Consider the following 23667-nt stretch of genomic DNA (forward strand, 5'->3'; position numbering starts at 1 on the left):
AAAATGAATCTTGCTTATCAAGATTCTGATTTTGATTCTGATGTTTATGAGGATCACTTAAGTGATGATAGTGATTCTGTTGTTTTTGAAGAAGATGATACAGAAGAGTATTCTGATACCTCTGTCACAACTACTACAACTGTTGACACCAAGAATTCTTTGCCAAACTTCTTATCCGTTAAACCTCAGTCCGTTCAGAATTCTTTATGTCCTTATCCGAAGACAGTTGCATCATCTTCCTCTCTCCTCCCTAAACCTAGTTCTGTTGATGAACAAGCCTTTATGAAAAAGATTGTCAGAACTAGTGATCTGTTGTATATTCCTGTTGAAGTTCAAGTACGTGGTGAATGGATTTCTGTTGATGCTTTTATTGATACCGGTGGCTCCAATAATCTTGCTAGACCGTCACTGTTTAAAGGATTATGGAAGCCCTTACAGAATATCCTTAGATCTAAAACCATTGGTGGTTCTGTTAATCTGACTCATTATGTTGATAACATTTCAATGAAACTTGGGGGAATATAATTAAGATTTCAGCTATTCAGCATTATGATAACTCAGCAAGTTTATTTCTGGGAATGCCGTTCATTAATTCAGTGTTGCCTGTTACGATCAGTAATGATAAAATCATTTGTAACATCAAGAAGAAAGCAGTCTCAGTCCCCAGGTTAACTATGGCTAATTCTGAAGCCCGAAAAGATCAGACTCAGAAAAAGGTAGGTTTAAAAAGGCAACCCAAACAGAGAAAAGAATCTCATGATTGGGAAGAAGTGTTAAAGATTTATGAAGCCAAAGCTCAACCTACCCAAAAGGCCAATAGGGATCCTAATTGGTCTCCTGAACAAATTCAGATATTTGAGGAATTGCTAAAATGTTGTTCTACTAATCCTCAAGATTTTTGGACAACTCAGAGCCCGAAACAAGAAATTATCACTCTGCATGACAATGGAGTGACTGGCAAATTGATACCCTGTACTCCTGATGAAGAAAAAGAAATGCGCAAACAGATTCAAGAATTGTTAGATCTTAATTTGATTGAAGTAAGTGAATCTCATTATTCCTGTTCTGCATTTCTAGTTCGCAATCATTCTGAGATTGTTCGTGGTAAAGATAGGATGGTGATTAATTATAAGCCTTTAAATGCTATAACTAAGAGCTTTAATTATCCCATGCCTCGACAAGAAACAATCATGCAGAAAATTCATGGCAGTAAGATATTCAGCAAATTTGATATGAAATCAGGATATTATCAGATTCAAATTGCAGAAGAAGATCGTCCAAAAACTGCATTTACATGTCCTGCCGGGTTCTTTCAATGGCGAGTTGTGCCATTTGGTCTCAAAAATGCTCCTGCATTCTTTCAGCGTCGAATGGATCATATTTTTGGTTCATACGATTTTATTGTTGTATATATTGATGATATCCTTGTATTTAGTCCAGATCTCGCCTCTCATTTGAAGCATCTCCAAATATTTCTTGACGAAGCCCGTAATCATGGTTTAGTCTTATCTGAGAAGAAAATGGTTTTATTTCAAGACAGTATTGATTTTCTCGGCATCACCATTCGCCAAGGTAAAATTCAGATGCAGCCTCATGTTTTACAGAAATTATCTGAATTTCCTGATCAATTACAAGATAAGCCAATGATTCAGCGATTTTTGGGAATTCTCAATTATGTTCATAAATATATTCCCAATCTTTCTAAAAAGACTTCTCCTATTCGAGAATTTATTAATGGTGGTTGGTCTGATGAAGCTACTCAAGCGGTTCAATTATTGAAACAAGAATGCCAAACATTACCTACTTTAAAACCGCCTGGTACTGGTTTTCTCATCTTACAGACTGATGCTTCCGACAATTTTTGGGCGGCTACTCTTTTTGAGAGAAGGCAAGAAGGAGAAAATGTTGAAGAAGTTCTATGTGCCTATGCTTCAGGTGAATTCTCTAAACATCAGAAAGGTTATTTTCCTGCTGAAAAAGAAACCCTTGCAATATTCAATGGAATTCAAAAGTTCGAAATTTATTTGGCACCTTCAAAATTCTTGATTCGAACTGACTCAATGAATTTCAAGTATTTCTTGAATGCCAAGATATCTCAGCAATTAGCTCGTGGGCGATTATTAGCATGGCAAATGTGGTTTCAGATGTATGAATTTGATGTTGAATGGATTCCTGGAAATTCTAATTATTTACCTGATGCCTTAACCAGAGAAATGAACAAGGTACATGTACATAGTGAAAGTCTTTTCACCATTGCAGGAACCAGTCCTGCTGATGATTCTTTTGAAACTTTGGTACAACGTTTTAAGATTTTAGAATATTTGTTATCCGATGTCACTGATCAAATCAAGAAGATAATTGGTCTCCGACTAAGAAGAAATCAGTGGATACAAAGATGTCAAGCTTGGCAACATAAAAATGTTGGCGTTTTTCTAAATCTCAATGAAGAATTGGTAAAGGTTTATCCTCTACCAAATTTACAGGTTAAGCTCTATTTTCAACAGCTCGATGACACTTGGCTCAGTCATTATACTCCAGATATGATTCAAACTCTGAAAACTCTGAATTATTATCAGATTATTGGTGCAATTGAGTTTTCTATTTCTATGTATATTTCTTCTAAAATGTTAGAACTGGAGGAGGTAAATATGAATGGTCTTGTTGAACGCTTTTTGAAATCTCTCAAAATTCCAGATTTATTTGAAGAGATTGAAGCAGCATATCTCCAACAAAATACTGAAGCTTTTGTTAATACTGATTCTTTCCCTCAATTTGAGATGTTTCAGTCTTTTGCTGATTGGGAGATAAGAGATGGTAAGTGTCAGAAGAAACTCCAAGTCAGAGCTTCTCAATGTGTATTAAGGACCTTGCAGTATTTAAGAACATTTACAGAACCTTGGGATTATCAGAATATGGAATTCCGTAATGCTATTGAACCAAATCCTTTTTCACAGCTTTACGGAAAGGATAGTATTATGAAATCTACATTAGCTGAAGATCCAGATCAGATTAAAAAGATTTCATTATGGCTTCAAGATTTTCATTCGTTAAAACTACCGGAGAAACTATCACTGATAAAAACCCTCGAACTTCTGCAAGGAAAACAACGAGTATTTCGATTAATAGTTAATCAGAAGGCTGTTATTACTATTAATGTATATTCTTGTTCATGGTCCGAAGATGCGGTTTGCTTGATCAATCTACTTCTCTCTAATCGTGTCTGTTCTTCAATGGTGTTTGAAATAGGATGGCAAGAACAAGGAAATCTTAGTCATCAATGTAAATTATGGGTTCAATCGAGTATTGAACAATCTGTAAGTATGTTTCAGATTTTTAAATGGGAGTTATTAGATGGGGTTGAACTGGCTGTACAGTCTTTGCCAGATTTCAGAAATAGCAAGAAAGATAATTTCATCATCAGAGAATAAATTCAAAGCAAGGATTTGCACAGAAGGTCCAGATATCTTAATAGTGATTTCTACCTCTTTCAGAAAGTTTTTCTTCTTGAACAGGAAAGTCATAGGTAGCTTATAGATATCAGTAGAATTTAGAGCAGGAGGAGTCCAATGTTCAGGGTCTTCAACTAATTCATGATTTTCGTTTTCAACAGACTCGGACTCAGTCGACCGTGACGAGACTTCAGTAATGACTTTTCTGTCTATGGATGAGAATGATCGCAACAGATTGGCCATATTTAATCTATAACAGAAATAGACTAATGAAAGCTTTTATCTACTCGGTCCAATGATCAACAGAGTGACCTTTCAAAGGCTAGCTGGCTTTCAATAGAATTCTGTCTACAGATTAGTGAGTTAGGATCTACAACAGGGCTCTGATACCAAGATGTATGGTCTAGGAACTTACTTGGAACAACTGAAGCGAACGCCTTCTGCAAATTTCTTCAACACATCAACCAGAGATTTGCACGGACTTTTGCGAACTCCTGTCGCTTCTCAAATGCGCCTTACTATCTCTCACACGATGCTCTTAAAAGAAACAGTCCTCAGACTGGCGGCCCAGCAGGCTTCAGTATTAATTCAAAGTAAAATTACACACCATAGAAACTCAAAGATATGATCTCTGATTACACACACACACTCACAAACTCACTAAGCACTCACAACTCACGATGTCTAAACTATGAGAGAGTTCTCTCTTAAATAACCTAACAAACGAATCTAGCTGACCTAATGCATGACATAAAAGTAGAAATAATTGAGGGTCCTGTCAGTATCTTATTCCACTGACGGTGTCTACTCAACTTTTTCTTTTGTACAAAGATTCGTCACAACATGTGACCAACAGTGTCACATTGCTGACAAAGAGATTCGTTACCAAGAACCTTTCGGGCTTCTATCGCTATCATATCCCATCTCGGAATCTGACGGAGTCTTGACTCTATCCCAATGGTACGATAAATGAGATAAAGTATCTTGAGGATCTTTCCAGGAAGATGTAAGCCATGATAGATATTCTTTTTCCCAGGTAGGGTCATTTTGTTCTTGAGCATCTTGATAAATATCCACATATACGGTTTCTTTTTCGCTATTCACTTTAGCTTTTCCTTTTGGATCGTGGATTGTAATGGAGGAATCTTCTTTTTGTGGAGCATGTGAACTCTGACCTGTGTCATAAGTAAATCTGATCGAATCTGCAGACTTCTTTAAACTTTTAGATGGAAAGAGATAATCATCTTTATTCCATCGGTTCACATATGCAAAGGGATCGATTTCAATTCCAAGGAAATTATCTTTCTTGCTATTTCTGAAATCTGGCAAAGACTGTACAGATTGGCCAGATTAGTACTTAATTGGCTATTACTAGATTCAGCAAAATCTGCTGCTTCTAAATGGGAAACCAGTGATTCCCATGAAGAAGCAGCAGATTTTGCTGAATCTAGTAATAGCCAATTAAGTACTAAAACTGCAATTCCAAAATTTTCCAGTTTGTATAAAAACAAAGGTGAATTGGCTACAATAGAAAATGCTGCAACTCTATTTCCATCGTTTATTATGCCATCCCTGCAGAAAGCAAATCTGCATAAAGACCCTAAATATCCTAGAGTTGAAGAAGATCTCTTTCATACTAATTCCTCTGGATATGTTTTAGATTTAGATAAGTCATCTAATCCAGCAGAATCTATCCGGATTTGGATAGGTGCACTATATCAAATGCAAGTTGTGTCAAAATTGGATAATTTTTCCATTTTCTTGCTGGCGGAGAAACGAATGGCCGGAATTGTTTGGGATTGGTGGATGGGCGCTTCTCAAGAAGAAAGAAACAATGTGGCAGCTTTAGGCTTAGCCACTTTAGAAGTTCTCTTGTTAACTCAATTTGTTCCCGAGCCTCAAGATGAAAAGAAAACAATCATTACAGATTTAACCCGCATGCAATTAACAGATTTAAAAGATTTAGATCAGTTTGGATCTGAATTTATGGGTAAAATCTATAAAGCAAATCTTGTTAATGATCATACTCAGAAGATTGCTTTTCTTTCTAAATTACCGGGAAATATAGGGGATATGATAATGAAAGATATTGAAGTCCAAGGCAAAAAGATAGAACAAATCTATTGGATCGATCTCCTATTCAGAAGCCAAGAGAAAGTAAAATATTTGTGCTGGCAGAAACAGGTTCATGATATTTCTCCTAATTTGAATGTGTGTCGTTCTGTTTTACCCTGGACTCCTTTCCGGAAAAGGAAATCAAAAAGATATGGTAAATACAGACCTAAGAGAGTTATCAATCCTAAACGACCATTCCGTAAATTTAGGTATGTGAAAAAGAGGAAACAACAAAAGAAGGATAATGCTTGCTTTATCTGTAAGCAAGAAGGACACTTTGCACGCAAATGTCCCAAGAGTTCCTCTAACAAACTAAAAGCCTGTTTTGATATTGAAGAATTTGCAGATGACTGGTCAGTTGTTGATTCTGATGATGAAGTTTCAGATGTATATATTTTGACTGATGCTTCTCTTTCTGATACTGAGTCTCTGCCTGATATTAGTAATAAAATGAATCTTGCTTATCAAGATTCTGATTTTGATTCCGATGTTTATGAGGATCACTTAAGTGATGATAGTGATTCTGTTGTTTTTGAAGAAGATGATACAGAAGAGTATTCTGATACCTCTGTCACAACTACTACAACTATTGACACCAAGAATTCTTTGCCAAACTTCTTATCCGTTAAACCTCAGTCCGTTCAGAATTCTTTATGTCCTTATCCGAAGACAGTTGCATCATCTTCCTCTCTCCTCCCTAAACCTAGTTCTGTTGATGAACAAGCCTTTATGAAAAAGATTGTCAGAACTAGTGATCTGTTGTATATTCCTGTTGAAGTTCAAGTACGTGGTGAATGGATTTCTGTTGATGCTTTTATTGATACCGGTGGCTCCAATAATCTTGCTAGACCGTCACTGTTTAAAGGATTATGGAAGCCCTTACAGAATATCCTTAGATCTGAAACCATTGGTGGTTCTGTTAATCTGACTCATTATGTTGATAACATTTCAATGAAACTTGGGGGGAATATAATTAAGATTTCAGCTATTCAGCATTATGATAACTCAGCAAGTTTATTTCTGGGAATGCCGTTCATTAATTCAGTGTTGCCTGTTACGATCAGTAATGATAAAATCATTTGTAACATCAAGAAGAAAGCAGTCTCAGTCCCCAGGTTAACTATGGCTAATTCTGAAGCCCGAAAAGATCAGACTCAGAAAAAGGTAGGTTTAAAAAGGCAACCCAAACAGAGAAAAGAATCTCATGATTGGGAAGAAGTGTTAAAGATTTATGAAGCCAAAGCTCAACCTACCCAAAAGGCCAATAGGGATCCTAATTGGTCTCCTGAACAAATTCAGATATTTGAGGAATTGCTAAAATGTTGTTCTACTAATCCTCAAGCTTTTTGGACAACTCAGAGCCCGAAACAAGAAATTATCACTCTGCATGACAATGGAGTGACTGGCAAATTGATACCCTGTACTCCTGATGAAGAAAAAGAAATGCGCAAACAGATTCAAGAATTGCTAGATCTTAATTTGATTGAAGTAAGTGAATCTCATTATTCCTGTTCTGCATTTCTAGTTCGCAATCATTCTGAGATTGTTCGTGGTAAAGATAGGATGGTGATTAATTATAAGCCTTTAAATGCTATAACTAAGAGCTTTAATTATCCCATGCCTCGACAAGAAACAATCATGCAGAAAATTCATGGCAGTAAGATATTCAGCAAATTTGATATGAAATCAGGATATTATCAGATTCAAATTGCAGAAGAAGATCGTCCAAAAACTGCATTTACATGTCCTGCCGGGTTCTTTCAATGGCGAGTTGTGCCATTTGGTCTCAAAAATGCTCCTGCATTCTTTCAGCGTCGAATGGATCATATTTTTGGTTCATACGATTTTATTGTTGTATATATTGATGATATCCTTGTATTTAGTCCAGATCTCGCCTCTCATTTGAAGCATCTCCAAATATTTCTTGACGAAGCCCGTAATCATGGTTTAGTCTTATCTGAGAAGAAAATGGTTTTATTTCAAGACAGTATTGATTTTCTCGGCATCACCGTTCGCCAAGGTAAAATTCAGATGCAGCCTCATGTTTTACAGAAATTATCTGAATTTCCTGATCAATTACAAGATAAGCCAATGATTCAGCGATTTTTGGGAATTCTCAATTATGTTCATAAATATATTCCCAATCTTTCTAAAAAGACTTCTCCTATTCGAGAATTTATTAATGGTGGTTGGTCTGATGAAGCTACTCAAGCGGTTCAATTATTGAAACAAGAATGCCAAACATTACCTACTTTAAAACCGCCTGGTACTGGTTTCCTCATCTTACAGACTGATGCTTCCGACAATTTTTGGGCGGCTACTCTTTTTGAGAGAAGGCAAGAAGGAGAAAATGTTGAAGAAGTTCTATGTGCCTATGCTTCAGGTGAATTCTCTAAACATCAGAAAGGTTATTTTCCTGCTGAAAAAGAAACCCTTGCAATATTCAATGGAATTCAAAAGTTCGAAATTTATTTGGCACCTTCAAAATTCTTGATTCGAACTGACTCAATGAATTTCAAGTATTTCTTGAATGCCAAGATATCTCAGCAATTAGCTCGTGGGCGATTATTAGCATGGCAAATGTGGTTTCAGATGTATGAATTTGATGTTGAATGGATTCCTGGAAATTCTAATTATTTACCTGATGCCTTAACCAGAGAAATGAACAAGGTACATGTACATAGTGAAAATCTTTTCACCATTGCAGGAACCAGTCCTGCTGATGATTCTTTTGAAACTTTGGTACAGCGTTTTAAGATTTTAGAATATTTGTTATCCGATGTCACTGATCAAATCAAGAAGATAATTGGTCTCCGACTAAGAAGAAATCAGTGGATACAAAGATGTCAAGCTTGGCAACATAAAAATGTTGGCGTTTTTCTAAATCTCAATGAAGAATTGGTAAAGGTTTATCCTCTACCAAATTTACAGGTTAAGCTCTATTTTCAACAGCTCGATGACACTTGGCTCAGTCATTATACTCCAGATATGATTCAAACTCTGAAAACTCTGAATTATTATCAGATTATTGGTGCAATTGAGTTTTCTATTTCTATGTATATTTCTTCTAAAATGTTAGAACTGGAGGAGGTAAATATGAATGGTCTTGTTGAACGCTTTTTGAAATCTCTCAAAATTCCAGATTTATTTGAAGAGATTGAAGCAGCATATCTCCAACAAAATACTGAAGCTTTTGTTAATACTGATTCTTTCCCTCAATTTGAGATGTTTCAGTCTTTTGCTGATTGGGAGATAAGAGATGGTAAGTGTCAGAAGAAACTCCAACTCAGAGCTTCTCAATGTGTATTAAGGACCTTGCAGTATTTAAGAACATTTACAGAACCTTGGGATTATCAGAATATGGAATTCCGTAATGCTATTGAACCAAATCCTTTTTCACAGCTTTACGGAAAGGATAGTATTATGAAATCTACATTAGCTAAAGATCCAGATCAGATTAAAAAGATTTCATAATGGCTTCAAGATTTTCATTCGTTAAAACTACCGGAGAAACTATCACTGATAAAAACCCTCGAACTTCTGCAAGGAAAACAACGAGTATTTCGATTAATAGTTAATCAGAAGGCTGTTATTACTATTAATGTATATTCTTGTTCATGGTCCGAAGATGCGGTTTGCTTGATCAATCTACTTCTCTCTAATCGTGTCTGTTCTTCAATGGTGTTTGAAATAGGATGGCAAGAACAAGGAAATCTTAGTCATCAATGTAAATTATGGGTTCAATCGAGTATTGAACAATCTGTAAGTATGTTTCAGATTTTTAAATGGGAGTTATTAGATGTGGTTGAACTGGCTGTACAGTCTTTGCCAGATTTCAGAAATAGCAAGAAAGATAATTTCCTTGGAATTGAAATCGATCCCTTTGCATATGTGAACCGATGGAATAAAGATGATTATCTCTTTCCATCTAAAAGTTTAAAGAAGTCTGCAGATTCGATCAGATTTACTTATGACACAGGTCAGAGTTCACATGCTCCACAAAAAGAAGATTCCTCCATTACAATCCACGATCCAAAAGGAAAAGCTAAAGTGAATAGCGAAAAAGAAACCGTATATGTGGATATTTATCAAGATGCTCAAGAACAAAATGACCCTACCTGGGAAAAAGAATATCTATCATGGCTTACATCTTCCTGGAAAGATCCTCAAGATACTTTATCTCATTTATCGTACCATTGGGATAGAGTCAAGACTCCGTCAGATTCCGAGATGGGATATGATAGCGATAGAAGCCCGAAAGGTTCTTGGTAACGAATCTCTTTGTCAGCAATGTGACACTGTTGGTCACATGTTGTGACGAATCTTTGTACAAAAGAAAAAGTTGAGTAGACACCGTCAGTGGAATAAGATACTGACAGGACCCTCAATTATTTCTACTTTTATGTCATGCATTAGGTCAGCTAGATTCGTTTGTTAGGTTATTTAAGAGAGAACTCTCTCATAGTTTAGACATCGTGAGTTGTGAGTGCTTAGTGAGTTTGTGAGTGTGTGTGTGTAATCAGAGATCATATCTTTGAGTTTCTATGGTGTGTAATTTTACTTTGAATTAATACTGAAGCCTGCTGGGCCGCCAGTCTGAGGACTGTTTCTTTTAAGAGCATCGTGTGAGAGATAGTAAGGCGCGTTTGAGAAGCGACAGGAGTTCGCAAAAGTCCGTGCAAATCTCTGGTTGATGTGTTGAAGAAATTTGCAGAAGGCGTTCGCTTCAGTTGTTCCAAGTAAGTTCCTAGACCATACATCAACCAAAACTCCTATTGTCATTGAATACTCACCAAAGCAGCAAGAAAAAGTGGCTCTTATAGAGAAAAATCGAGAAGGATCATCAAGACAAACCTCTCCTAAATATCCCATCACTTATGTTAGGAGGCTTGTCACAAGGTCAGCCTCATCAAAGGGAAAAAGTCTCCTACAGGAGACACAGGAAGACCTACATGAAGCAAAGACCATCCTACAAGAAACCCCATCAAACCTATAGGATGTACAGAAAAGGGACCAAGAAGGTATCACTCCACAAGAACCAAAGGAAGAAGACCGCGAAATGAGGGAACCTAGTCCACAACCCAACCTCAACTCCTACCATATATTAATTGCAAGAGGTAGGGTAATCCCACAAAATTTTTCCATTCCCTTATTCTTTGAGCTTTAAAGAGTGAGGGCTAGGACTCACAGGTGGATGCAAATTTCCAAGTCAAAAGGAGTGAAGGATGTAGGCCACATGGAGGAAAAGTTGAAAGAGATGGGTAGAGAGCTAAGCAACATAAGGGACAGAGAGGCAATGATGAAATCTCAGTTAGAAGCAGAGAATTCATGGCTAAGAGGACATCTACAAGAAAGGGAAATCCAGTTGGAAACTATGGCCAGTTTATACTTAGAGGCAATCCAGTGCAGGGTGCCAACAAAGTCTTATGCCTTGTATCTCAAGGAACAATGGCTACAATTCCAAATCAAGACTTTAGTACAGAGAAACACTATTCCCTTCTAGGACTATAGAAAATTCATTGATCTCTATGATCAAAGTACCTTGGAAGATAGAGAAAAAATGTCTGAGTTTTACCTACACAACTTGGCCTTGACAGATTTGAATGTGTGGGACCCAAATTCAAAACTAGGAGACTTGCAATTGATGGCCTTAGCATCATGGATGAATCATGAGGAGGCAAGAGCTACAGAGATGAAAAAGGTAATGACAAGAGAAGAGACAGAACCCCTCATGATTAGGGCTGAACAATCTAATCCAATGGCTGTCATCAGCACCCACAACCTCATTGCAAATGATCTTAAGCTTGCACCTAGGTAACTTGTTGCACAAGAACAAGTAGTGACACACTTCGAAGACATGTTCAGATTGCTAGGAGATGACGACATGCAAGCATTCCAAATTAGGTGGAACACATTGCCTCATAGCCTAAAAATCAGAGAATACCATTCTCCTCAGATAATGAGAAAGACACTAAATAGAACACCCATGTATAAGCAGGCTCTACAAATACTCAAAGTCAATTGGATTGGCTTGAGACTTAGTCCACCACTACTTTTATGAATGTTAGAAGGGAGGAGAGAAGAAGAAGAAAGAAAGCAATGGGAAGATATATAGAGGAAGGTAGGATTTTATTCACAAGAAGAAGAAACTACAGTAGAAGCATGGGATGTCAAGGAGGCCACCATAGAAATGAAGGACATGGATATAGATTAAGTTGCTCAGAGGATGAGCAACACTTTCAATAAGGGGGTGATGATGAGCCTCATCATTGGGTAACTATATGGACCTTAATACACCTCCAAGTTTACTAAAATCAACTCTTCTCATAATTCCTTACATGTTTTAATTATATTTTGCTTAATGAGATGAGTAAAAGTAAGACGTTATGTCTTGTGGTCTAATGTCTATTGATTGCAGATATTTGGGAAGAAATCATGGCAATTTTGGCTAATTAAGGGCAGGAACTCGAATGAGACAAGGAGGAGAGATTATAGGAGATAGATCCTCCTCATTAAATCCCAACTCATTCGAATAATCCTCAATCAAATCACACTAGATCGAAGTTGCAAGTAGACGAGTCATGGATATCGTGGGCAGCCGAGCTAGTGATAGTTAAGAACCAGTTCATCTTGAGTTTTGGATCGAAGCCTACCTAGATTTAAGGAATTTGGTGGACTTCAATTATATAAATAAGGAGGCCTAGAACCTCATTAGGATTCAGATTTTTTATGTAAGAGCACTAAGCATTTTTGAGTAAAAGTTTTGTGGCAAAACATTGTTATGTAATTTTTCCTGATATGATAATGAGAATGAGAATTTCCTTGATCCAACATTGAGTTGACTCAGAAGGCTGAAGCTCTTGGGTTAGGTTCCAACCCTAGCAGCAAAGGATCCTCTTCTTGTACTTGTAGTCTTAGGTTATTTCATAGATTAATTGTTGAAATGATTTTAGCATTGTTTCATTTCACGTAGTGGTGAAGTTGATTAGTTTGCTTCCATTTGTGCATAGCTTTAGTAGTAGCTTTAGAGAGATAAAGGAATACCAAAAGGGATGATATCAGGTGGATTTGGCCTCACTCCTCCCTTCAGTGACCATGGTTTGAGGAAAATTTCCTATTCAGCCCCAAAAAGACAGAATTCTAATTTCTTATGGAATTTAGGGTTTTCTTCTACTTAGGCTAGCATATTTTCATTTTTCAAGAATAGGTTTCAGTTGTTACTTCTAATAGCTCCAACTTTGTATTATATCTCATGGTGTTTCACAATATTCTGCAAGTATTTCCATGCATGAACTAGGCAACTAAATAATGGAATTATGTTTTTTATGTTGATTAGAAATATTCTTTGTTTGACATGATTCATGGGTAAATGCAAGTGATTTATGTATTACAGGAGCTTTCAATAGTGCAAGAAGATCTCATGTCAGCAACCCTATCCTGACTTCATCCATCCATGATCACCAACAACCACTAAGTCCATAAACCAATTCAATCATTTCCTAAGAAAAACTTTCCAGGTTTGTTGAGCAAATCCAACCATCTCACAAACTTTGGTTTGAGCTTTGAGGAAGTCCTAGCCACTCTGTTGCCTTATTTCTTCCATCATTCACCTTCCCTAAGCCTTATACCACCTTCCAAACCCCTCCTTATGCTTTCGACCAGATCCTGTAGGAATAAAAAGGATCCTGTAGGAGCATTCGGGCATCCTGTAGGTGCATTAGGAAATCTTGTAGTACGACCTGTAGTGGCTTGCTTTGAGGCCGATTTGAGGAAAATGCATCTAGAAAGTTAGGAGAAGACCCTTGTTTGCCTCTTAAGCCACCTGACCATTTACAACCATCTCTAACCCACATACCATACCACCAAGAAGATTTAGCATTCACATTTTCACAAAAAAGGGAAAAAAGGAAAAAAGAGTTATTGTGTTCATTCATATGCACAACTGTAAAGTGTTTGGCTATCTCATATTGCATGCATAGGATAGTTAAGATTACACACATGTTAGCTTAGAATTATTTTGAAGTAAGATATCTTAAAAAATAGTTAGATGAGTGGTGTGTTTAAAGCATTTATTTCAGTCTTCCATAACTGCAGTAGACAATATTTCCATTCTTCCAATTGTGGTAAAATTCCCCTTTCTTCATTGGTAATCATACTTCTTCTGAATCAATAGAAGGTTGGTTTGAGAAACCATAGTGGTCTATCACTAGCTCAGTAGTGACAAAGAGTGGACCCATTGCATCTACTTGTGTATACATCACTATCACCTCCAAGTTTTTCCAAACCCCGGGTTGATAAAGTAAAGTTAGTAGCCCCAGGAGTTGCAACATTCTTGCTGCAATACTGGTGTTCATCAACCATATAACCAAAATCTAAATTTCAATATAGTTTTGAAACCATTTTTCAAGAACAAGGCGACTTTAAGTGGAAAAATGTATACTATAAACTAATGTAATTCATGTGGATGTGTCATAAAAGATAATTTGAGATTAATATGCCATTTTATGTGAAAATAAAATTTCAAGTAGTTTTTAAACCCCATCAGTTCGCTAATTAAAATAAACTACACCAGTCCATTTAAATGATAAGAGCACGGGTACATTAAATAATAACCGCACTGGTTTCGGGCATTATGAAAAAAATAAATAAATAAGTTATCATATCAGTGCTATTTCACATAAAAATGAATCAGTGCATTTAAATAAAAAACAACACCAGTATGCAATTGTTTCCCGAATTTAGAAAATAAAAATGAATTCAACTATCTTGGTGCTCTTTTAAATATAGACCACACCATTATGTTAAAAAAAAATTAATCACACCATTTCAGGGTTTCAAAAATGAAATTAATTTGAATCATGTTAGAATGTTGAAAAAATATGGCGCCCCGGAAATGTCGGTACACTTTTTATTTAAATGAACTGCTGTGCTTGATTATTGAACACACCGTGTGAAAATTTTGAATAAACAAAATAGCATTATTTTTTCCATTCTTTTAAATTCAAAAACGAGTGGCAATTGATTTTTCGAAATCTAATTTCATAAAGTCTTTTAAATAGTAAAAAGTTATTCACCATTTCATTATTTTACCCAAAATTTCAAGGGAGTGATTTGCAAGAGAGATATAACAGGTACATTGTCTAGCAGCAATAGAATAATTTTGAGCAGCAGAACTATTCAAAAGATCAAAAGCTAAAAGGTATAGTGATTCACTCAAAATCTTGCATCATAAGCTTTAAATTTTATTGTTTATTTTACCAATAAAAAAATTTACAATTTTTTTTAGGGTTTAATTAAAAGATAGATCATTTGCAAAAGAAGATCAAATCAGAGCTACAAAATATTTTGGATCTGCCGAAAGATCAGAAGTTGAAAGGTATGGTGATTCACTCAAAACCTTGGATAGCAAGAAACTTAAATTTTATTTTTAAAATATTTTACAATTTTTGTTAGATTTATACACAATTCAGGAAAAAAAAACAATACTTATCTTAAACCTTTCTTCTTCCTGCAAAATTTCACATTAGGGTTGAGCTTCTTCTACCACATCATAATTATTGTTTTTCAATTTAGGCATTTTAGGTTTAATGGGTTTGTGTACTTACTATATATAGGGTGTTTAACATACAAATAGGGGAATCACTTATTGAATTAGACCCAAACCTTGTCGGCCCTCTCCGTTTTTTTTTTAAATGGCTACATGTTGCATGGTGTGCCATATGTAACATAACACACTAGTGCTACCTGATTAATACAACACACCGTAATTATAACACTTTCATTTTTGTCTAGTTTGTTATTTGTTGCTCTTGATGTAATATAATGCACTAACACGCATGTTCCTAATAACACCATTAAATCATTGTGGTGAGTTGAGCCTTACCAATCACATCGTCAACCCTCTCCAATTTTTAAGAAACGACTATATGTTTCACAGTGTACCCTATGTAACATAACATATTGGGACTACCTGAGTACTTCAACACACTGGCATATTATAACACTTTCGATTTTGTCCAGTTTGTTCATCATTTCTCTTGTTGTATTATAACACATCGACGCACCTGTTCCTAATAGCACTGTTAAATTAGTGTGGTGCATTTAGCCTTAGAAATCACACTATCGTAATTTTAAAAATTAATTTTCAGTGAAAGTGTTGAAAAAATAAAATCCCTTAAACGCACCAGTGTGTTTGTTATAAACACAATAGTTATTGGAGTTTTTCTTGGCTAAAAATTATTTGGTTTATTTGTAAAATATATCTAATGGATTTTTTATTGAATGGTATAGGTTGTATACTGATAAAACTCAGAATTTCTCAGGTAATAAAACTATTGATCAAAAAAATGACAGTTTTGGCGTTTTCATTTTCTACTCTCTCTCTCATACTCTTGGACAATTAGAGTTTTCTTGGAGCACTCTTGGAGGAGTGTGGCATACTTGGTATTTGGAGTAAGAAGGAAAAGGAAAAGCATGAAAGAGTAAGAGGACATCTGGATCAGTAGCTACAACGAGTTTTGCTTGCAGGTACCAAGTTGCATGTATGATTTCCTTGCTAGTTTTGTCATGCATGGCACATGCATGTGTTTTCTTGCTTATGATTTGTCATTAGCATGGAGGATTTCAAGGATTGACAATTGATTTTCCTATCCTTTCCATTTCCTAGATAGCCATGGTGTTGTGGGTATCTTTCCTTTTGTTTTCTGGTTGGTTCTCATGTTCCTTATGGCTGTGGGTTGAGTTACTAGTTCCTGGAAGCCTTGGTTGGAAAAGCGTTGTAGAAGCCCTGTAATAGCTTGGTTTGAGTTACTAGTCCTAGAAGCCATGGTTGGAAAAATGCTCTACAAGCCCTTGGTGGGTTGAGTTACTAGTCCTAGAAGGCCTGGTTGAAAAAATGCTATGGAATATTGGCAACAGTTTTGGGTTGTGTTACTAGTCCTAGAAGCCATGTTCGGAACAAACACTCTAGAGCTTTGGATAGCTTGGGTAGAGACCAATATAGTGATGGTTAGTGATGTCTGACTATGAGGTGGAATCAATGGTTGAGGGTTGAGGCGGTTTGGCCTTTGGAAGCCCTATTTTGGTATTGTTTTATTTGTTCCATGAGATCCCACATTCATGCTCGAAATATGGCACACGAGTAGTTGGTTGAAAGAAAGATTTGGTTCAGCCAATCTATGGTCAGGTGGTACGTGGAAGTTACATAATTGGTTACATTTTTCATATGTTAGTAAGACCTCCTCTCCTCTTTTATTTTATGGGTAAATATACTTGTTCATATGTGATTTTATGGTTGTTAAATCCTTGTTATTTATGTTGGTTATAAGTATGTTTTGTGACATACTTGATGTATGGATCTCATCATGTTTTGATTTGAAAATGAATGTACAATGAATATATGAACTAATAGATGATAATGCAACTATTGAGATAGAGCAATAATGCTTCTTTACTAATTTCAGATAAGTATGAGACCCCTATGCTCAAATCTGTTGTTGTGACCTGTAGATTACATATTTGTGATATGTTTGACGAAATTCATGTCATGGCTAGTAGTAGTAAGATCAATTCATTGTTAATGTTTTGCATTGGTAAGCTTATTTCTATGTTATTTATCATTTCTTGAAGTTTCATGAAGTGTTGTGCAGCAGCTTGAGTCATGGCACTAAAAAAAGTGGCACAAAATCCACAGTTGCTGGCATAATACTACCTAAAAATGGCCACAATCACATGGATTCCTTGTTGTGGGATGGATTGGAGGGTCCTAGTCCCATGCATGCATTTTCATGAGAGTGACTAAGACTCTAGGGTGGTGAAAAATAAAGTTATCTGAGGGGTTGGTCACCTAGAAGGGTTGGTTAGCTCTTGTAGGTTCTGTAGCTTGTGTGGAAGGTCAGATTCATCCTGTCATGTCAGTTCCACTTCCTTAACTTTACTTGGGGAGTTGAATCATATCATAGTAACTCTTCATCACATCTTTACCCCAATGGACTAGCTAGCATGGGTAAATGGGGGAGAAGGGTGTTACAGAGTGGTATCAAAGTATCGTTTTATTCTCCTTGGGTGATGTCTGGTTTTCATTCTCCTTGGATGAATGTGTTGTCATATGTACATGTCTTTTACATATGTGTCCTTATGCTTGTAGTCTATATGCTTGTTATGTCTGCATGGTGGTGTCTTGGTTTTCGTTGTGATGTCATGCAAAAGTTGATGGTGCGATTGTCAGAAAGTGTTCATCGTGAATGCATGTTAGCATTTGTATGTATTGTGTATGCATGTGTGTCATACACATGTTGTTATGTATTCATTGTGTCTAGATGATGTTGTAGTTGTGGCATCATGCATGATAACTGGATGTTGATTGAGATGATTTCTATATACTATGATGATTATGATTATACATGTATTGCACTAACCTGGTTGATCTTGCAGATGAGATATCCTCCCCTGAACTAAAATGAGGTATGCTAGTTTATCTATGATTTGGTTTAGATCACATGATATACCTTGCAGGAAGAGAAGAACAAAAATGACTAGTAATATTGTAGACTATAGTTCACAAGATTCTCCCTGTAGATCATGTGAGCAGCATAGTGATGAGTACTCCCCTCACATAGCAGAAACTTTGAGAAGTTTGAAGGAAGAAATAAGGAGTTGCAAAGAAGATAATTATAGAATAATTCAATCACAAGAGATACTTGCTAGGGCACAAGAGAAACAAGTAGAATTCAATGCAGTAATTCTTTAGAGCTTGTCAGACTTACAGAGACAGGGACCACGTAGGATCATTCATGGACAAGAGGATAGGACTAATGGGGCATATGGTAGCAAGTCACATGGTGGGAACATGTTGGATAGAGATAACAAGGTTAAAGATGGAAGATGCTTGGATACACCTAATAGACGAGGAAGTAGACATGGGCTTTACTCTAGTTCTGGTTTAGACAGGTACCATGGTCATCATCGTTATCATCCTTATAGAAGGAGTGAAAGGGGATATTTTCCAGATGAGTTCAAGAAAGTAACATCACCTACATTTGATGAATAAATGAAGAAGTCCCAGGATTTCGAAGCATGGTTACTGGGGATGAATAAGTTTTTTAGGTTGGATGATTACTCAGAAAACATGAAGGCTAGGATAGTGACATTCAGTCTTAAAGGTAAAGCATATATCTAGTGGGAATATGTAAATAATTTCAGAGGTATTCATGAAGAGGATTTGACTTGGAGTGAGCTCGAGAGACTATTTAGGAAGAAGTAATTATCAAAGAGATACTATGATGACAAGGAAAAAATTTCTATGAACGGAAGATAGGATCTATGACAGATGAGGAGTACATTAACAAATTTTTGGATTTATTGAGATATGTGCCTTACCTCAAGGAGGAGAAGGCCAAGGTTCAGAGATTCATTAGTGGTTGTCAGTAGCATTAAAAGACAGGATTGAGTTTGATGAGCCTAGATCATTAGAGGAGGTCATCCAGAAGCTAAATAATTGGTTTGGGCAATCAAAGCGCAGATTTGAGACTAAGATAGACTGAAAAGGTAATGCAAAGAATAAATGAAAATGAGACAAGAAGTGAACAAAACCTCAAGATACAAGTAAAAGAGAGAATGCGACATGGCATAAGAAGTTCAATGAATGTGATAGAGGATAGGGATTTCAATATGAGGAGCAGAACAAGGGTGCATGTTGGAAGCCTTTTCAGTGTGGGACTTATGGAGGAGAGATTGTCCACAACATCAGGTTAGTAGACCATAGATTTAAAGTGTGCAAGAGGCACAAACAATGGGGGATGTTGGACAAATTATTCCTCGAATCTATGCAGCATTGAAGGACATGCAGGTAGATCACTAGGTTTCTATTATTGAGATGGATGGTAAGCTTTGTGATCAAGTTGTGTCTATTTTGATTGACCCTCGATCTAATTATAGTTATATTAATCATGACCTGGTGGATAAGTGTGGTTTGAGTAAAGAAGTGCATGTAGAATCTTGGTTAGTGTAGTTGGCTACAAGTAAAAAGAAGAGAGTTCATCATTGGGTAAGAGCTTGTGCATTTGAGTTTAATGGTATGCCTACATCAACACATTTGAATGTATAATTGTTGAGATCATATAGTATGTTGTTGGGAATGGACTGGTTGTATCTACATAGGACCAAGGTGGATTGCTATAACAAGGATATTGAGTGCCTAGATGACAATGGGGAACAAAGAGTCTTGCATGGTAAGAATAAGGCAACAACAGTTAGATTGGTGACAACTATGCAGGCGAGGTGCAGTTGTAGGAGGGTGTGTGTTATTTACAATGCATATTTCTAGTGACAAAGGTAAGGGAGTTGATGATGTGAATGTCTTAAGCAAGTACCCAGTTCTACAGTAGTTTCAAGATGTGTTTCCGGAATATATTTCAGAGTTACTACCTCACGTAGAAGCGAATTTTCTATAGATTTGGTACCATGGTAAACAAAAGTATCAAAGGCACCTTACAGGATGAGAACACTAGATTTGGTGGAGTTGAAGTTGCAGTTGAAGGAGATTCTTGACAAGGGATATATTAGGCCAAGTGTATCACCTTAGGGTGAGCTAGTGTTGTTTGTGAAGAAGAATGATGCTACTATAAAGTTATGCATTGATTATAGGTAGTTGAAAAAAGTGACCATCAAGAATAGGTATCTATTGGCGAGGAATGATGACTTGTTTGATCAGTTGAAGGGAGAAACAATGTTCTCGAATATTGATTTGAGATCAAGATATCGTTAGGTACACATCAAGGAAGAGGACATCTACAAGACTTCTTTCCAGACCTGGTATGAGCATTATGAGTTTGTTGTAGTTCCTTTTGGTTTGATGAATACCCCAGATACTTTTATGTGCTTGATGAATAGTGTGTTGCGTCCTTATATAGACAAGTTTGTTATTGTATTCATTGATGATATATTGGTATATTTTAAGAATGAGGAAGAACATGTCAAACATTTAGAAGTAGTATTGAGATTGTTGAGAGAGCATCAATTGTATGCTAATCTCAGTAAATTAGTTTCTTTTAGACATAGGTACATTACTTGGGGCATGCAGTTTCCAAGGAAGGCATAAGAGTGGATCCAGAAAAGATAAGCGCTATCACGGAGTGGGCAGCTCCTAGAAATTTGGATGTGGTAAGATTATTCATGATATTAGCAGGTTATTACAGGAGGTTCATTAGAAACTTCTCATAGATTACTTATCCTATTACGTTGTTGCAATGGAAACATAAGAAATTTGAATGGACAGAGGAATGTGAAACCAGTTTTGAGCAGTTGAAATAGTTGTGGATAAATTCTCTATTTTTTAAGATTGTAGATACAGATAAAGAGTTTGTGGTATGTACATATGCTTAAGAGAGGGATTGGTGGAGTGTTAGGTACCTATAATACTAGTGATTCCCCCATTACTATTGTCGTTGTATCACTTATTGTTATTGTTGTGCCCCTATTGTCCCCATATTGTTATTATTGTGCCCCATAGAATCCAACTATTATTATTTGTGTGCCTTTATATTATTATTGTTAGGTTGGCTTTGGTTATATTGTGACCCCTTAGAATCCTATATATAGAAAGGAGGTTTTGTCATTTGAATCATCTAAGAATTGTTCATTTGTGTAATGTAAGAGAGGTTTCTCGCTTGAAGAGGCTTATTTCTAAGGTGTTGATCTATTTTTTCTATCTTTTTGTGAGCTGGTTTCATAACATTTGGTATCAGAGCTTTGGATTCTAGGATTTTGCTACTCCAAACAGGTCATTGTGGAATTTTTGATATAACTTTTTTCTGTGACATTTAAGAAGCTAAAAGAAAAATCCATTTGCGATGAAATCATGTTGTACCTCAGGCTTGAATTTTAGATCTTGTCTTGCTATATTTTCTTAGATATAATCTGAGGAAGTTAGGGTTTTTGAAGACCCCCAAATTACATTCCAAGCAGGTGACCTTGGGAAAATCGTCATAAATTTAGCTCTGAGCATTAGATTGAATTTTTGTAAGAAGTTACAGAAAGAGGATAGACTATAGTGTTTTTGGGTATCATTTTCAGAACCCAAGGTTGAAACAGTGACCCGTGGCATGTCGTAAAAGTTTGATCTACTGAACCAGTCTATACTCAGGTCATCGTGGGAGATTGGAATAACTCTTCATTGGAGAATCCAATCTTGATCAGACTTGTGGGGTTAGAAATATTACTCATAGGGTTACTGCAGGAAGAAATTTTAGAACTTGGAGATCCACAATTACAGAGATACATCAGATTCAATATCAAGCTCCTACAAAGTGAAAAAAGGTGCGTAGTTTTTTTTTAACTTTTGCATAAGCTTGGTTTGAAAAATTAGTTTGAAGGAATTCAAAGGGCATAGTGAAGGATTACTATTGGTAATTGATGCCCCCAAGAAAGAAAATGGAAACACCTAGTAAGCAACCTGAAAGCTATAGCACGACTCATGAAGAAGAGGAAGAAATGCAACATGATGTATCAAAATCACGAGACCAAGTTCAACAAATTTCACTCGCACAAAATGTAACAGAAGCTAAGATGGATGGTTTAAAGAAAGATGTAGAAGCTAATATGTATGGCATGGAAGTTAAGATGGATGGTTTAAAGAAAGGTGTAGAAGCCAAGATGAATAACGTGGAAGCTAATATGGACGGCGTGGAAGCTAAGATGGATGGCATGGAAGCTAAGGTAGATGATTTAAAGAAAGGCATGGAAGATTTGAAGATAGATTTGACAAAGTTTCTACAAGAAATGCTTACTAATGATGAAAGGGTAGTAAATGAAACTCATGATGAGAACAAAATAAATGTTAATCATGATTTCGTAGACTCTAATATTGGATCGAAGAACCACCATGTTCCAAATATTGATATGAGGAAGTTTGATGGAAAGGATCCTAGAACATGGATACTATAGATGGAGCAATTTTTCAATCTCCATAATGTTCAAAACACACAAAAGGTAAGCATTGCAACTTTATATTTGGAACCAAACTAGTTTGTATGGTATTGATGTCTTTGCTTTCATAAACAAATTGTCACTTGGGCTATTTTTATGGATGAAATAATAGCACATTATGAGGATACAAAAAGCAACACTTTGTTTAGCCAATTAATAAATCTCAAACAAAAGGGTTCAATGATGGAGCACATTGAGGACTTCCAAAAATTGAAAATAAGGGTAAAATATATTCCAGAGGAGCATAGGAGTGATGTGTTCATAGTGACTTTAAAAGATAACATCCAACATGAGGTTCGCCTTTGGGAACCAGATTCATTGGAGAAGGCATTCAGGTTGGCCAGACAAATGGAAAGAAAAATTATGGCAACAAGGAAGCCTACCACTCACAATCATAAAGATGGAAGTGTTGCTGCCCCTAGCCATCCACAACCTACAAGGTTGACACCACAACAATTGGAAGAAAAAAGAGCAAAAGGGCTTTGCTACAGTTGTGATAGAAAATAAAATAAAGGTCATAAGTGTGCCGAGAAGAAATTATTTTACATAGATTGTGAAGAGGATGAAGAAAAGGAAAAAGAAACATCAAAAGAAGAGGATATACACCAGGAACAAACCCTATAAAAAGAATAAATTAATCTGACCATATCTTGTAATGCATTGGCTGGAATTACCACTCCTCAAACTATCAACATATAAGGGCATATAAATAAGAAAAAGGTAATAGTGTTGATTGATTCGGGAAGTACCCATAATTTTATTCATTGTAAGATAGCTAAGGAATTGAATTGCTTCATATATCTAGAACCAAAGTGTCAAGTGATGGTTGCAAGTGGAGGAACCATAAATTGCTCAGGAAAGTGCCATAATATCAAGCTATCCATGGGAGAATATGTAGTGAATAGCCCAATGCTTTCCATTCCAATGGGTGGTGCTGATGTTGTACTAGGGGTTCAATGGCTACAATCCTTGGGTACAATATGTTTTAATTTTCAAGAACGTTTTATGAAATTCTCTTCAGAAGGAAAGGAGGTTGAATTAAGGGGTATCGCATGGAAAATGAGAAAGATAATCAGCTCTAACGGAATGACAAAGCTTCTAAGGAAAGAACAATGAGGCA

Source organism: Pinus tabuliformis, chromosome 8, assembly GCF_031772625.1.
Source record: "Pinus tabuliformis cultivar Carrire ecotype Pingquan chromosome 8, CPIR1, whole genome shotgun sequence".
In the NCBI taxonomy this organism is placed as follows: Eukaryota; Viridiplantae; Streptophyta; class Pinopsida; order Pinales; family Pinaceae; genus Pinus; species Pinus tabuliformis.